At 35.0% G+C, this 16,912-nt stretch overlaps 1 pseudogene; it reads left to right on the forward strand.

Annotated features, from left to right (window-relative positions):
* Nucleotides 1-233: 233 nt before the first annotated feature.
* On the forward strand, nucleotides 234-849 carry LOC110216035 (peptidyl-prolyl cis-trans isomerase A pseudogene; annotated as a pseudogene).
* Nucleotides 850-16,912: the final 16,063 nt, after the last annotated feature.

Genomic DNA, 16,912 nt, shown 5'->3' on the forward strand with positions numbered 1-16,912 from the left:
AAGATGAGGAAATGACCCTCTGAAACATTCTGACAAACAGTCATCCAGTCTCCATTTTGAAAGTTTCAAATAAACGAGTACCTATAACTTCCCAAAACAGCCTATTCCATTTTTGAATAAATATTTTAGGAAGTTTTCACGTTATTTCAATCCTAAATCTGCCCCTGAAACTTTCATTCATTGGACATATTTCTGTTATTTGGGGTCAAATAGAAGAAATATAGGCTTTGCAGATGTCCTTGTCTCGGTTTAGTCCTCTGTTGTCGCTCCCAACCCAGGCATCTGTGGCCATAGCCAACCCCAATGTGTACTTTGACATCGCCGTCGATAACGAGCCCCTGGGCCAGATTACTTTCGAGCTCTTTGCAGACAAGGTTCCAAAGACAGCAGAAAACTTCTGTGCTCTGAGCACTGGAGAGAAGGGTTTTGGTTACAAGGGATCCTGCTTCCATGGAATCATTCCTGGGTTCATGTGCCAGGGTGGTGACTTCACATGCCATCTAGGGGAAGAGATTTGCTGATGAGAACTTCATCCTGAAGCATACCGTTCCTGGCATCTTGTCCATGGCAAATGCTGTACCCAACACAAATGGCTCCCAGTTTTTCATCTGTTCTGCTAAGACTGATTGGTTGGATGGCAAGCATGTGGTCTTTGGCCAAGTGAAAGAAGGCATGAACACTGTGGAAGCCATGGAACGTTTTGGTTCTCGGGATGGCAAAACCTAGCAAGAAGATCACCATCGCTGACTATGGACAACTGTCATAAGTTTTTTGTTTTGTTTTTTGTCTTAATAACCATTAAACCATTCCTCTGTAGCTGGAGAGAGCACCCCCAACCCCATCTGCTCTTATACCCTATAATCCTAGGGCTCTCACTTGCTGCAGTTCTCTGGATTTCATTACCTTTTTCCTTCCACAAGTCTGGCTAGACAACAGAGTTAAGTTTATGATTATGAAATAAAAAGTAAACTACAAAAAAATAGAACAAATATAAACCATTTTCTCCATGACAGACCTTGAAATACTTGAAGGCAGTCATCATGTCTTTCCAACACCTAAGTCTCCTCTTTTCTAAGTTTAACTGCTGCATTTTCTTCAATGAATTATCCCCATACCACCCTTGTCCCCCTCTTTGGATATACTCCAGTTGGTCAAATTCATTCCTTAAATGCAATGGCTAGACCTGAATGTGTTACTATAGATCTGTTAGAATTGAAGCTAAATATTATAAAACTATCATCTCCTCCAGTCTCATTACTAACCAATGAATAGCATAAAAATCATCTCTTTTATGTTCATTCTCATGTAGTAGCCCCCTTATCAGCAAAAGGGAATGATGGGAAAAGTAGGGTTTTTTTCCCTTTTTTTCCCCTCTCATATGGGAAGAGGAACTGAAAGATCACAGGAAATAGAAGCCTTTTAGGGCAAGGAATATTAAGAACTTTTAATGCCAAAGCAAAGTATAGGGACCGGGAATTTTACACATGAGTGTAAGTATCAGTGGACAATGGATTGAAAGGGAAGGGCAGTGCTATCCTGAGCTGAAAAATTATAAAGGCATAGATTTAGAGCTGGAAGGACCTCAAAGGCCCTCTATTTCAATTCATTTCAGATATGAGAAAACTGAGGACCAGGGACATTGACTTGTCCAAAGTCAGACAGGTAACAAGGTAGTAAGCGCCAGAGTGGAACTTCAGGTACTGTAACTCCATATCTTGTACTCTTTCTACTACATTACATTGCATCCTTCACACACTTTTACAAATTATAGTTCTTTTTAAAATAGAATATTTTCACAACCTAGATACTTAAGTGAAATTTATAGATGAAGAATTGAAATTTATGCCAAACATATTCCTTGAAATTTCATTTCATATCTTCTTTTGTTTTTTTCTGCTCCTCTATGCTATAATCTCTACGATGGCCTCTTGAGTCATATATTCTCTCAAGGAAGCCAGACAGTTTGTGTTTCTATAGAACAGACATTTTGTAGGACAAGGCAGTTTATTTTCTAATATGTAATGGTTTGTTCTGAAGTATCATCTTTTAAGAAATTCTGTAAAAAACATTTAGGAGAGTATAGATCATAGGAAATAAAAAATCTAGTTGAATGTAAAGAAACTTGAAGTGATTTTCACTTAGAGTTTCTTCCCATATTTTTGAAAGAAATAAATACAGATTCTATTTTTAGGACTTTGGAATGACTTTTTTTAGGCTGTGTTTAAAGTATACCAGCAAATATTCTGATACCCTGAACATATGGGATCACATGGCCTAGAGATGACCACATAGAGTTGATTTTCATCTCTGTCATTTTCCAAACAAATGTTAAGCTTGGGCAGTTTCATCTTGTGTTATTTCACCTACATTAGCTAATTTCTATCAAAGAAACATACCTGATTTAATTACATTTTTCCCTCATCCTTATGATCAGCTTCAAGTAACTAAGGATTGATAACCAATCCAGCTCCACTTTTACAAATATGAAAACCATCCTTAGGGACATGATTAGTTCATTCGCTACTTAAAAATTTGGCATGCCTGAGAATATGAAATTCTATACTTCTTGGTTATAAAAATTCTGTAGGAAACAGTGCTATTGACCAGGATGTTATTTATTTTAATGTGTGTAACCCAGAGAGGTAAAATTAGAATTTCTACAAGGAATTAACTGGATTGATAATGCAGATGGCTCAAACCATTCATTCATTAAAAGAAGTCTAGCCATCTGTGCTCTATAGATGTGTCTGAAGCCACAGATTTTGACTATAATAATTCAGTTACACTTGGTAGTGATATACAAACATAACTTTAGTAAGGATCTACATTTTTGTATATTTTTGAATACAATTTTCTTCAAACCACATGTTTTTCTCCCCTCTCCAAATTCACAACAGGTGTTTATCTGACCTTCTCTTGAAGCAAAATGGAAAGTCCTCCTTGCAAAGATTCTCTGACCTACTTTTGGAAGCCTTAATGGGTAAGAAGCTTTTCCTTACATTAAGACAAAAATCTTCCTTTCTAGAGCTCACTTCTTCTTAATCATGTCTTCTGAGACCTTTCAGAATAATATAATCATTCTTTACATAATAGCCACTCAAATATTTGAAAAACACTGTCTCTAATGATAGTAAGCATCAATAGGAACATTCACACCTATCAGCATAAAAGCAGTTTACAATGAATAATTAAGCTGAGAGGGTTATAATGGGTGCTTATATCATGCCCAGGCTATATCTATGTCTATCTAGCTGCATGTGTATATATTATATTTTGACACATTTATATGTGTACTTGTGGCCTCCTGCATTAGAATGCAAGCTTTTTTAGGGGTGGGGATGGTTTCATTTCTTATATTTATATCCTGAGACTAGCACAATGTTTGAAACATTGGGAGGTGTTTACATGCTTATTGATGAATGTTGATGCAACTTAAAATTGCTTCAGCTTTTTGGAGTGCCATGTATCACTGTTGAGTTCTATTGAGTTTGAAGTCTACAAAACCACTGGATCAAATGTAGCAACAACAACTATGGTCATCCCTCCCTTTGCAGAGGTGAAACACTGTGTAAGAAATTCTGGTTACTGATGTTACTCCATATATTTTGACTCAACTATAGATCCATTTTTTTTAAAGTCTACTAAGACATCCTTTGGAGTTGTAATCAAACCATGAATGACTATTCATGAATCATCAGTTATTCAACCTTTTCTAAATTCACTTAACTTTACAAGTTATTGACTGGGCCACACAGAAACAAGAGAATTATAAAGTGATACATTTCTAGCTATAAGCAATCACAAAGATCATTTAGTCAAACCCTCTCATTCATAAATCAGGAAACTGTGCCCCAATAAGTTTAAGTGATCTATTTGCCAAAGGACGATCAGACATTTCTCCATCTTGCCCATAAGAATAGCAAGAGAAATCATATTTATACTTGGCTAAATCTAGATAAATTGTGATATTCTTTTGATACACCATTTTAATAACATTAACAAGAAAAGGAAATGAGGTTGATCTGCTATGACTTGTTCTCGGTAAAACCATACCAGCTCTTTGTGAATAACCCTTCCTTTTCCACATGTCCCCTAACAACTTTTTTATTAATACATTCCTGGAACACATACACATACACACACACAACACACACACATACATGCACACATATGTGTTGTATGTGTGTGTGTATATGTGTATATATATACACATATACACACACACATATACAGACATACAGACATACAGATAGATAGTTCTTACAGTATGTTGGGATGACTTTAATTCCTTGAGGGAAGCAAAATATTCTCTACATATCCTATTATGTTTTGTATTTCAACTTACTATAGTATTCTGATCTGTATCTTCTATGAAAGATTTTACCTTCTTTGGAGATTTAGTGCTGTAGCAGTCTTCCAGGATAATGCCACAGTTTCATATTCATTCTCCATTACATTCCATCTCTTCCATCTTCTGTACATGTCTTTTAAAAACTGTTATTTAATGAGGTCCTTGTGCTTCTACTCCTCCCTTTTTCTTAGAATTGTTTCCTTTTTTCATTTTCAGAATAACATTCTTCAGAACTCATCTCTTGTAGTAACATTCCTGAAAAAAATTGGCCATGGGATTCTACTTATTGTTTCTCCTAAACTTTGAAATTTACTACCCCTATATATCAGGAGTATGACTTTTTACACTTCTGTAACAAATTCTGACATGAAATGGTAGCTTACACCCAAGGTTCTTAAGATATTCTTTAGTAAACAGTCATGCTTTATGGTGAAGATCAGGTCAAGAATTTCCTTTGTACTTCCCTCAATCTTTACAAAAGTATTGTATGTTCTGCTTTGGGCCAAGAGAGAGTTCTAGCAGCTATTCAGATAAGTGAAATTTCCAATGCTTCCCTCTATACTTGTTCCTTATTTTTATCGAGATGTTTCTGGACCTCCCTGGTTATCATAGTATATCCCATTGCCAATAACCACTTAAGTATTCACCATTACGTGTCCAATTTCTAGATTTTCTCTTATTTGTATATGCAGTTCTATTCCTACCCTCCCTCTTTCAAGTATCATGTTACTTTTGAATGTTATTTTATTCCAGAGCTTTATTCCAATCATGTTCACCAAGTCTCCATGATATTTTTAAGTTAAATTTGCTCCATTGCATTGAGATATCTAGTTTACTTTCCTTGTCATACATATTTTATACACATATATAGATATCTGAGGCAGGAGTTTTAGTGGCAGCTCTTTTCTTGGGTTTTATCTCCTATGATTCTATTTATCTCTACTCCTATTCTTTTCATGTCTCAGCTAATGTTCCCTGTATTATCTGGCTTTGTATAAATGCTTAGAATTTTTAAAAAATTTTCCTCGCTATTCACTTTAAATAAATCTTGATTGTAGTTACATTACTTTAAAAAGAAAGGTATCTTTTTTTAACATTCCTCATTGTGTATATTCTATCACTGGCTTATTATTCCTAAATTTTAACTTATAATACAGAAATAAAATCTCATTCTGAGACATATTCTTCTTAACTTTCATTTCACAAGTTAACTTTCCCTTCTGAAAACTTCAATTGGCATCGTTGATGAAAACAACTATCTAAGATCTTTACATACTAACAGTCTTCAAAATTTCCCCTCAAAATTTTTTTGAAATATAGATCAAGATTAGAACAAAAATAGATAATTGGAAAAGCTTAGAAAAATAAATTAATTTGTAATTCTTAATGAGAAAAAGAATAATATGGATATATGAATTCAAAGTTACAAAAGTAAAGGGAAGTGGCTACTAATTGTGGGTAAACACGAACACTTCCTTCAACTTATTTTTGTATAATATGAACTAGAGGTCCTTGACCATTTGAGTTTTCATCCTCTGGACATTTTCCAGCTTATTAATGTCATTTATTAACTACTCTGAACTGACCTAACAAGTAACACACACACACACACACACACACACACACACACACACACACACACACAGTGTTTATAGCCCAGATGCTAGTGCAATAGTGCTAACTATTGAGCTAACCCATCAGTACAGGTGTCTTAGTCGCATGGAATATAAACTGCATACAGATTGAATAAGAGATAGAGTACAGGTTTATTTTTTTAAGAAATTATATTTTATGTTTTGATAAATGCCAATTTTTTTCCTGGAATGGATTTTTTTTTCAAGTGATACTATGCCATTTCACTTGCTAGAAGGAAAAAAAAATAACCTGACAAACGTGGTAAATCCTTCCCTCATACTAAATCACATGAAGTCTTTAAGGTAAAAAGGGTCCCAAAATATATAAAGAAGATGACTAAAATAAATTCCAAAACACAAATGGGGCTGGGATCTCATGGATTCAGTCATTCCTTCTAATAATACACATCTAACTACCCCAGGCCACTCTTGTCCATATTTTTCTACAAGTGTATGACAAGGGATTTTTCTAGGGTTCTGAAGGGCCTTTCTCATATTCATTTGGAACTTTTAGCAAAAATAAACAAATAATCACTATAAATTGAAAAAAAATTCTTAGGTACAAATTAAATAAATAAATGATGTCTCAAAGCTAAATAATTTAAGGTCTGGGTTGTTAGAAAATTAATCTGTGTACCTTTTCTTTGTCCCTTATCTCTATCCAATTTAAGGTGTAATGGATTTACAATATTTTCTAAAAGTGCAGGTTTGTTTAAATCCATTTGTTCAAGTCTATGATCCTCATTAAATATCAGCCTTCCTTTATTTCTTCATGATATATAAAATGAGGCTTTAATTCCTTAAATCTCACATGGCTCATTCCAGGATTACTGAGAAAGAAGAAGTAATTCACAAAGCAATAGGTAGCAAAAACTATAGCTGTTTGTTGAAGGAATTTTAAAAAGCATTCCTTCTTTTAGACAGTTGTGTTAGTGGTGAGGTTCATTGCAATGCATCTGAGGTTTGCAATCAGAAAGGTTCAGTAGGGGGCACAATGTGTTGATTTTTTTTTTTATCCCATGATGTCTTAAAGTAATGGCACCAATATTGGAAGTGTTATCAAGTGATTGTGATTTTGGATTTTTCATATTAAACATCACTACCCATCTGTAGTTGAAACTTCATGCTTATGCCATTCCTTTGATGCAAGTTTTAGAGTAGTGAGTATGAATGAATTTTCCCTTACTCAGGCAGTCAATTACATTTTAGCAGGTGGCCCAAGTGACAGGATAAGAAAAACAGATGTGATGAAGTTCAGTGACAATTTTAACAATGTGCTTGATTGGAAACAAGGGAGTAGACATCACCTCTGCCCCTAAAATTTTCCACCAATCCACTAGTATTCTGTTTGTTTCCTTTAAATGGAACCTTCACCACTTCACTCCCATGAGTATTTCTACATGTCAGAGTAGCATAGATTCAAAAAGCTTTTCAAGCAGAGCTTAAAACACACTTGAACCCATCCCACAGATCTTTTGTTCACGAATGTCCCTCATCCCACTCCTTATCTAACCTGTATCCAAAATGTTGTCAAATATACTCTGTTTGGGATTTGAGACTAAGTCTAGGCAAGTAGGGATTTACTTCAAGATCTCAAAATTTAAAGACATTGACAGCACGTATCATACTGCAGCAACATAGAAACAACTGAACATTTTAAGAATAATTAAAACAGGGGGACAGCTAGGTGGTGCAGTGGATAGAGCATCAGCCCTGAAGTCAGGAGGACCTGAGTTCAAATCAAGCCTCAGACCAAATATTTGACACTAACTAGCTATGTGACCCTGGGCTACTCATTTAACCCCAATTGCCTAAAAAAAAAAAAAGAATAATTAAAACAGGAAGAAAAGGAAGAAACTAGACAACAGCTTTTTTCATAGAATACACTCCACATGAGTTCTTTTCAATCATTTTGAGCCCATTAATAATCTCCAAACAACATTCTGAACTGTGATCTTTCTCTTCACCAGAATCTCTCTCATTTCTCACCTGAATTTGTCCTGAAAGGTTGATTTAAAAATGTTTAAAGATATTTGTCCTGAGTATATATTTGCCTCTCAGATGTGTGGATAGAGAGGTACATTCCTGAAAGGGGCGGGAATGATACTTATGTCTTGTTATGAGATTTAAATTCAATACCTTCACCCCTTCACAACCTGTAATCTCTCCAAAAATGCCACTCTAAAAAATTCCCACTATAATTTCAAAAATTTCCTATGCTAACCCATTCTACCCTTGCTAATTGGAAATTAATTTCTCCTAGGATAATTCAACTTTTGAGAATAGATTAGAATGGTTTATCATATTAGACTGCGATTTTCTTCCCTACAACCTCAGCCCTTTTGCACCCATAGCCTGTAGAACCAAGAATTAAACATTAAAGGAGACTCCTACACTGTTCATCCTGGCCACACAATAGGCATTGAATGTACCACACTAGCTGTTTGTGAATATATCCAGTCTTGATTCTTTGAGATTTTTAACAATGAGAACCACTCAGCCAAATGTGTTGTCAACTAAATATATGATAAATCATGTTGACCATTGATCCTGTGCGTCTAAACCAACAGAATGTGCTTTTTCTCTGTTAAGAGATGTAGCCATTTCGCAATTATTTATATCAAAGACATTTAAAGGAAGAGTAACAACTTTAAATACAAAGGAGAAATGAAAAGGAAAATGGTCTTAAATTCCTACATATTTTCCATCACATCTTACCGCACAGGAAAGTCTATAAAATATTATAAAATATTTTTTGGAAAGATGAGTTTTGTTTTTAATTGAAAAAGACAGAATGGCTTAGAGGAGACAACGTGAATTTGGAGTGAGTTCAAATTGTACTTCTATTACTTTTAAGTGTTGTAGGAAAGTTATTTTGCTGGTTAGACTACATCAAGAATTCTTACCATTTTGTATCATGGACCTTTTTGACACTCTGATTAAGGACCTATGGTTCTCTCTTCAGAATAATGTTTTTAAATTCATAAAATGGAATATTTAGGATTGCAAAAGAAATTAATTATATCAAAAAGAGTTATAAAAACATTTTTAAAGTTCATAGATTCCAGGTTAGGAATCATTGGATTAGTTGATCTATAAAAGTATCTTCCAGATTTATATTCAATGAGCCTATTGTCATGAGTCAGAATTTCCTCATTTATTAAGCTACAGAAACAATATAACTTACCTCAAAGAAATATAAGATGAAAAAAATTGTAATGCATATTTAAAAGATAGGAAGTAATAATACACCTCTGAAGTTCTGGCATCATTAGGAGGTCCATGAAAGAAAAAATATCTTGTTTGTTGTAAATATTTATTCTGCAATTAAGGAAAAATGTGAATGCTATTTCTAAAAGGGCCCAAAATTTAAACTTGGGCCATTAGATAACTAATCCAATTTGTAAACGTGTACAAAGTGAAATAAAGGAATTTGTAAGTCAATGAATCTACCAAGTGAATTTCCCAGGGATTCCAGTGGAACTATGATTTTATCAATATGTGTATATCCTCCAACATACTGATTGTAGCTCACTCATGCCTGCTCATTCTGTGCATTCTTGTCCATATACTGCCATAGATTCCTCACAAGGCCTTGTCACAACATTCATGGGAATTCCTTGTATTCTCTTGGCAGTGTGGGATTACCAGTGGAGCATGCAGTTTATCCATTGGTTACCCCTTTTTTTCACTCTACGAACAACCTACATTTTTCCTTTCGGGCTTAACATGTCTGTTACAAAAATCTGTGAAATATTAATCAGAGGCTTACAGTAAATGAACTATTTGCTTTGAATAAGTTAGGCACTTGTGGACTCAAAAGGACCAGAGTTGTTTCCAAATCCTTGAAATAATTCTCATTATTTTTCCCTACCCCAAATTCATTATCAAGCACAGGATTTATATTGATAAATTTGATGATTTACTAGTAAAGAGTAATAAATACCCCTGAACTTGCAAATTTTCTTGATTGGCTTTAAAGTCGGATTCAAAAACACAAATCTACTTGCCCAAATTTATGAGCTCATCAGTATTTTTGGTAGTCAGCTGGCTCTCATAAATTACATACTTATTGTTTTCCTTCAGTGTTTTCTCTTTTCCATATATATAGAAAATGTTACTACCAACTTGTTATGGTACCACATTCCCATAGAAGTTGATCCAAAAAAGTCCACACTTCTAATACGAGATTTCTTTGAAAAGAAAAAAAAATGCAAACATGTACACATTTGCATACATGCATGCAATACAAATTGTATTGTATCAATGGTGAATTAGGCTAAATGGTCCAAATGTCCATGACAAATAATTTGGACTATTCTACTGCCTTGACTCATTATGACCCTGTGTCAAGCATTGTTATGATCACAACTTCTTATTGGATAAGACTCCTGGACAGCTGCAGTAGCAGTGAGCCACTCCTCTCCCTAGTCCAAGACAGCCCACTCAAACCTTTCCCAATTTCTGATCCTGATTAAGGAAACTTTCTCCTACCCCTATCCAAGTCTGGTATTGATGTGACCCCAGGACTTTCCCTGCCACACCTAGGTCTGATTTGGACCTTCCCCAGATTTTGCATTATTTATTTTTGATCAAGCCTCCCTTTACAATATAAAGCCGTTTTTCTCAGTCCCCTAATCTGAGCATATACTCCCACCAAATTCTTTGCTTTTGCCATCATATACATCTTCCTTTCCCTGGAGCTGGATGAATTTCTTTTCATCTATGAGGTAGAACCTCTATTTGTAATGCCATAATGTGTGTGCATGTGCTCTGTGCGTGTGTGTGTGTGTATGCTTTTGTCTGCTTGGGGTGCTGCATAATAATAAAGCTCATGTTTGTAATAGCTTCTCAAGAATCAGCTTCCTGTGAATCCCTGAACTTTGGTCTTTGCTCTAACCTGAGGCCAACTATGGGGACAAATAAAGCAATATACGTACATACATATACACCTACACAATATACAAACACATACACACATATAAATATATACATACATATATGTATATAATCTGTTCTAAAGTTGTAGTTCAGTAGTGAGCTATTAAAGCTTAAAACTAAACTAAGACTTTTGGGACACCCTGTAACTAGATATAAATGAATGTGTATATGTATAGATAGAGAGGTAGATAGACAGACAGATAGGTAGATAGATAGACAGATAGATGTATGTATGTGTATGGAAAGAGGGAAGGAGAGAAGAGAGGGAGAGAGAGAGAGAGAGAGAGAGAGAGAGAGAGAGAGAGAGAGAGAGAGAGAGAGGGCATTCCTTAAAATAACACTAATTTAAGGTGATTCTCAGATTTTAAAACATGTTAGATTTGTGGAAAATAGCATGACCAAAATTTCTACCAATATGGTAACTTTATTGTGACACATATGTGCTTAAGAAAACTTCTGTAAATTCATCACAGCAGTGAAAAAAATACTGCTTTGCCCAGCAAGTAGAAACCTTATGGAGATGGTTATCCTATAAAGTGATACAAGCTGAAAAGGAAGAGGTTCAAAGAGGGTCCAGTTAAAATTCATACTCCCCGATCAAAAGAACCTTAGAGGCCAACTAGCAAAACTTTCTCATTTACATATGAGGATACAAAATTTTAGTGGTTAATTGGTTTGTCCAAGGTCACAAAGGTAATAAAAACCAGAGGCAAGATTTGAACTCAGGCCCTTTCATTCAGAGATCATATATATATATATATATATACATAGATATATATATATCTATGTATATATATATACATATATATATACATAGATATATATATATGTATACACACACACACACACACACACACATATGGGACCTCAGAACCACCCAGCCCAAAACTCTCATTTTATGGGTTGAGAAACTGAGGCCCAGCATCATTAAGTGATTTGCCCAATTTACCTAGGTTTTGTCAGTGACAGGAATTTATCCCAGGGCCTTGGACTCCAGATACAGTACTCATTATGCTTCATCAAGTTTCCCTCTCAGGAGAAATGACTAAATATGATCAATGGATTGATCTGTCTTAATAGTCTCCTTATTCTGTTATGTATATTGGGGCAGAAAGCACACCATAGAAGTGAATTTTAGATAACATTGAGAGGAGAAAAGGGTAATTAAGAGACTTAAACAAAGACAAGCAGTTTCAAATCAATAAAATAAGTAGTGGAGGATCTTTAAGGAAGAGATTCTCACTTCATCCCCTCTCCCCTCCATACTAATAAATGAAAACTGGGTGATGACAATTTATTATACTGTAAAATTCAGAAGTTAAAACCAGAAAAAGACTTGCATATGACCCTTTTCCTTCCCCTATACGATTTCCTATATCTATACAGCATGGTAGTTTAGTTATTGTTAATATCATGCCTTTAGTCACTGCATTTAAGCCAATATTTTCAGTTTGTGTCCAGTAGCTGATACACCTGAACTTACATGCTTTGTAGCAATAGGATTAATAACTTAACCAATAAATTCAGAAGCACACTTTCTGGCTTACAGCTACATAAGAGGGATGAAAATCCGATTAAATGACAGGACATTGTGAAGTATATTCACATATCTTGGAATTATGATTCTAAGTGCTGAAATGACTCTACAAAAATAAAGGATTTACAAAATATTACATTCTTAATTATATGTTGATCCCTGAACCCTGTCAGCACTCAGTAAATGTTTGTGGATGGTAATTTTGGGAATACAAACTGTTCTCTCAGGAATTTCGTTAGTATGATGTTCATAACTCCTTGAAATGTTTTCATCCAGTAAAATACTTGACTTATTTTTAACTAGAAAAGGGCACTTGGCTTGTGATTTTGAAATAAATGGGCATATTGTACTGGGAGATTTTTTTTCCTTTTTGATGAAATTGAAGAAATGATTACTAACTATATGTATGTGGGTGGGTGTGTACATATACACATGTATGTGTATACACACATATGTTTTCAGTATATATATTTCTCTGTCTCTGTCTCTCTTTGTCTCTGTCTGTCTGTCTGTCTGTCTTTTTCTGTCTCTCTGTCTTATACACATACACACATATTACAAAATAACTGCATCTCAAGAATATGACATCTAAATATAGACGACAATAAAGAGATTTTGAATTTTCTCCCATTTGTTTTTGTCCTGTTTCTAACTCTCAAAGATCATGACAAAATTTTATTATATTGGCCCAATAGAGTATTTAGTGATCTTTAGTGAACCATCAGCAGTGGCTGATTGAAGAGAAACATTTAAAAAAAGACAGTATAAAATACCTGGCTTTAAAACAGGGAACATTAAATGTTTGAAAATCCAAAACTAATATCCATCCTTTAGGTATTTTCCCCCCTTAGCATATAGATATGATCATATTAATATCAGATTACATGCATTATACACACACATATATACATATATACATATATGTATACACATATATACACATGTATATGTATATAGGTGTGTATGTATGTATATAATCTAATCTATATATGTCTATATTTATTGATCTAGATCAATAGATAGTTATAGATATAGATATATTGCTGCACAGTATGGCATACTGGATAGAGAGCTGGTCTTGTAGATGATAAAGACCCCTGGTCCATCTTTAGCACAGACTCACAATAGTACCATGTCACTGTGCTCTGAGCAACTCTCCAAGGCTCTAAGTTGCTGTGAAATTATTGATCTAAATTAGAGGACAACAGGTCCGGACCCTAAACCTGCCTGTACAACACGTGAAAATCTTTGTGCTATGTGTTTCAGGAGCTATAATGATACATGACCTATGATCTCTTTCAGCTCAAAGGGAAATTTCCTTATGGAAGCTTAGAGTCTACTTAGACACAACAGATAGAATATGTCCTGGTTTAAAAGAATCATTTTGTTTTTCTTCATATCTTCATTTGGGCATAGGAGGGCTATCCTGAGGTGGCCATTACTAGTCTTGTTGAAAGCCTTGTGAATATGAGGTGTTAGGATTCTCAGTTCTCTCGGTGGAACATTGGTCAGCAGCAAGAAGAATTTCCAGCAGTGGAGAACATGGTCATTGACAAGAACAGGAGCCCCAAACATCACAGTATAGGCTAGAATAGTTAGAGTTGTCTGAACTATCCTTTACTGTAGTTCCTGATTCCATTAGATATGGTGGACCAATCAGGGGCTGATAACATCCAGCTCTCAATAGGAGGTAAGTGACCAGCTGAGCATAAAAGGGCAGGGGGCACACAGATTGCAACAGCATTATGCATAGAAGGGCATAGTCAGGCCTAAGCATGGAGGCGAGCAGGTGACACCCTAAAATAGGAGGGAAATATTTGTCCAAACATGGAGGTGTTATGCAATCAGTAGTGATAATTCAATAGCAATCACAACTCCAACATTCTCTCCCAATATAGTGGCAGTTGTCCTACCTTTCCCCCTCCAGAATAGTAAGATTCTGAGGCAGAAAATTATGCTAACAGAGTGGGAAGTGGACAGAAACATGGACCTTAGCGGCTGTGGTCATGAGGCAGGAGGCAGAGATATTCTGCAGTAACAATGGCCTATGGAGAATGGACAGATGTGGGTGTTAGGGGAAGTGGGTAGTAGGCTTGGCCCCAGTTTCACAAGCAGCAGTCAGCAGAGGCTCCTAGAAGCAGTAGCACCCCAACAACAATGGGAGTCCAGCAGAAATTAGTCTTAGACAAATATCTTATACTATATTCCATAATGTACTGTTAAATTCAAAATGGGTACCTGAACTGAACATTAAAAGTAAAACCATTTTTAAAAAAAGAAATAAAAGAGATAATAGATCTTTCATAACTATGGGTAGGAGATGTATGCTTTTAAAAAAAATTACTATTGTATTTTCCCCAGTTACATGTAAAAACAATTTTTAACATTCATTTTTGAAACTTCGAGTTCCAAATTTTCTCCCTTCCTCCCTCCCTACCACCCCCACATTGAGAAAGCAAGCAATTTGATATAAGTTATACAACTATGTTCATGCAAAATATTTCCAATATTAAGTCATGTTGTGAAAGAAAACACAGACCAAAAAAAAAATCTCAAGAAAAACAAAGTAAAAAAGTATGCTTCACTCTATATTCAGACAACATCAGCTATTCCTCTGGGGATGGATAGCATTTTTCATCATAAGTCCTTCAGTTGTCTTGGATCATTGTATTGCTGAGAATAGCTAAGTCATTCACAGCTAATCATCTAACAATATTGCTGTTACTTAGGTGCACAGCACATTTTGCTTTGCATCATCTCATATGAGTTTTTCCAGGTTTTTCTGAGAGCATCCTGCTTATCATCATTCTTATAGCATAATAATATTCTATCATAACCACATACAACTATTTGTTCAGCCGTTCCCCAATTGATGGGTTTCCCTTCAATTTCCAAGTGTTTGCCGCCAGAAAAGAGCTGCTATAAATATTTTTGTGCATATAGGTCCTCTTCCTTTTTTATCTCTTTTGGGATACAGACTTAGTAGTGGTAGTGGTATTGCTAGGTCTAAGTGTATATGTAGTTTTCTATTTCTATTCCCTTTGGGAACAGTTCCAAATTATAGAATGGTTGAATCAGTTCACAACTCCACCAACAACACATTAATGTCTCATTTTTCCTACATCCCCTCTAACAATGTTTTTTTCCTTCTCTACCCTATTAGTCAATCTAAAGGAAAGGGTTGGTACCACAGAATTGCTTAAATTTGCATTTTTCCAGTCAATAGAGAGTTAGAGCATTTTTTCATCTGGCTATAGATACCTTTAATTGTCTCATCTAGAAAATTTTTATATCTTTTTGTCATTTATTAATTGGGGAATGGCTCTTTTTTTTTATAAATTATAAATTTCTCTATATGTTTGAGAAAAGAAGCCTTTCTCAGGTAAACTTGCTTCAAAATTTTTTTCACAGTTACTATTGCTAACGGTATTTCCCTCCACCCTATTTCCCCTACTGTTTATTCTATTCTATCTCTGCTTTCATCCTGTCCCTCCTCAAAAAAGTTTTGCTTCTGACTACCACCTCCCCCAATCTACCCTTCTTTCTATCACCACCACCCCCTGCTCTTATCCCCTTCCCATCCTACTTTCCTTTAGGTTAAGACAGTTTTCTCTACACAATTTAGTGTATATGTTATTCCCTCTTTGAGCCAATTCTTATGAGAGTAAGATTTACTTATTCCCCCTCATTGCCCCCCCTTTTCAATGAAAAATTTTTTTCTTGTCTCTTTTATGTGAGATCATTTACTCCATTCTACCTCTCCCTTTCCATTTCCCCCACATTCCTCTCTCACCCTTTATTTTTATTTTTTTAGATATTATCCCTTCATATTCAATTTACACCTGTTCCCTCTGTCTATATACACACCTTACAATTGTTCTAACAATGAGAAAGTTCTTATAAGTTACAAGTATCGTCTTTCTAAGCAGGAATGTAAACAGTTTAACCTTATTAAGTCCCTTATGATTTCCCTTTTCTATTTACTTTTTCATGCTTCTCTTGAGTCTTATATTTGAAAATTAAATTTTCTATTCAGCTCTAGTCTTTTCATTGAGAATGCTTGAAAATCTGCTATCTTATTGAATGTCTATTTTTCCCCTGAAGGATTATACTTATTTTTGCCACATAGGTGATTCTTAATTGTAATTCTATGTTCTTTGCCCTCCAGAATATCATATTCCAAGCCCTCAGATCTTTTAATATAGACGTTCCTAAATCCTGTGTTATCATGATTGTGTCTCCACAATACTTGAAGTATTTCTTTCCGGCTGCTTGCATTATTTTTGCCTTGACCTGATAATTCTCGAGTTTGGCTACAATTTTTCTTGGAGTTTTCATTTTGGGATCTCTTTCAGGAGGTGATGAATGGATTCTTTCAGCTTCCACTTTACCCTCTGGTTCTAGTATATCAGGGCAGTTTTCCTTGATAATTTCTTGAAAGATGATGTT

This window comes from Phascolarctos cinereus, unplaced genomic scaffold (assembly GCF_003287225.1).
Source record: "Phascolarctos cinereus isolate Bilbo 61053 unplaced genomic scaffold, phaCin_HiC Scaffold_9;HRSCAF=440, whole genome shotgun sequence".
NCBI lineage: Eukaryota > Metazoa > Chordata > Mammalia > Diprotodontia > Phascolarctidae > Phascolarctos > Phascolarctos cinereus.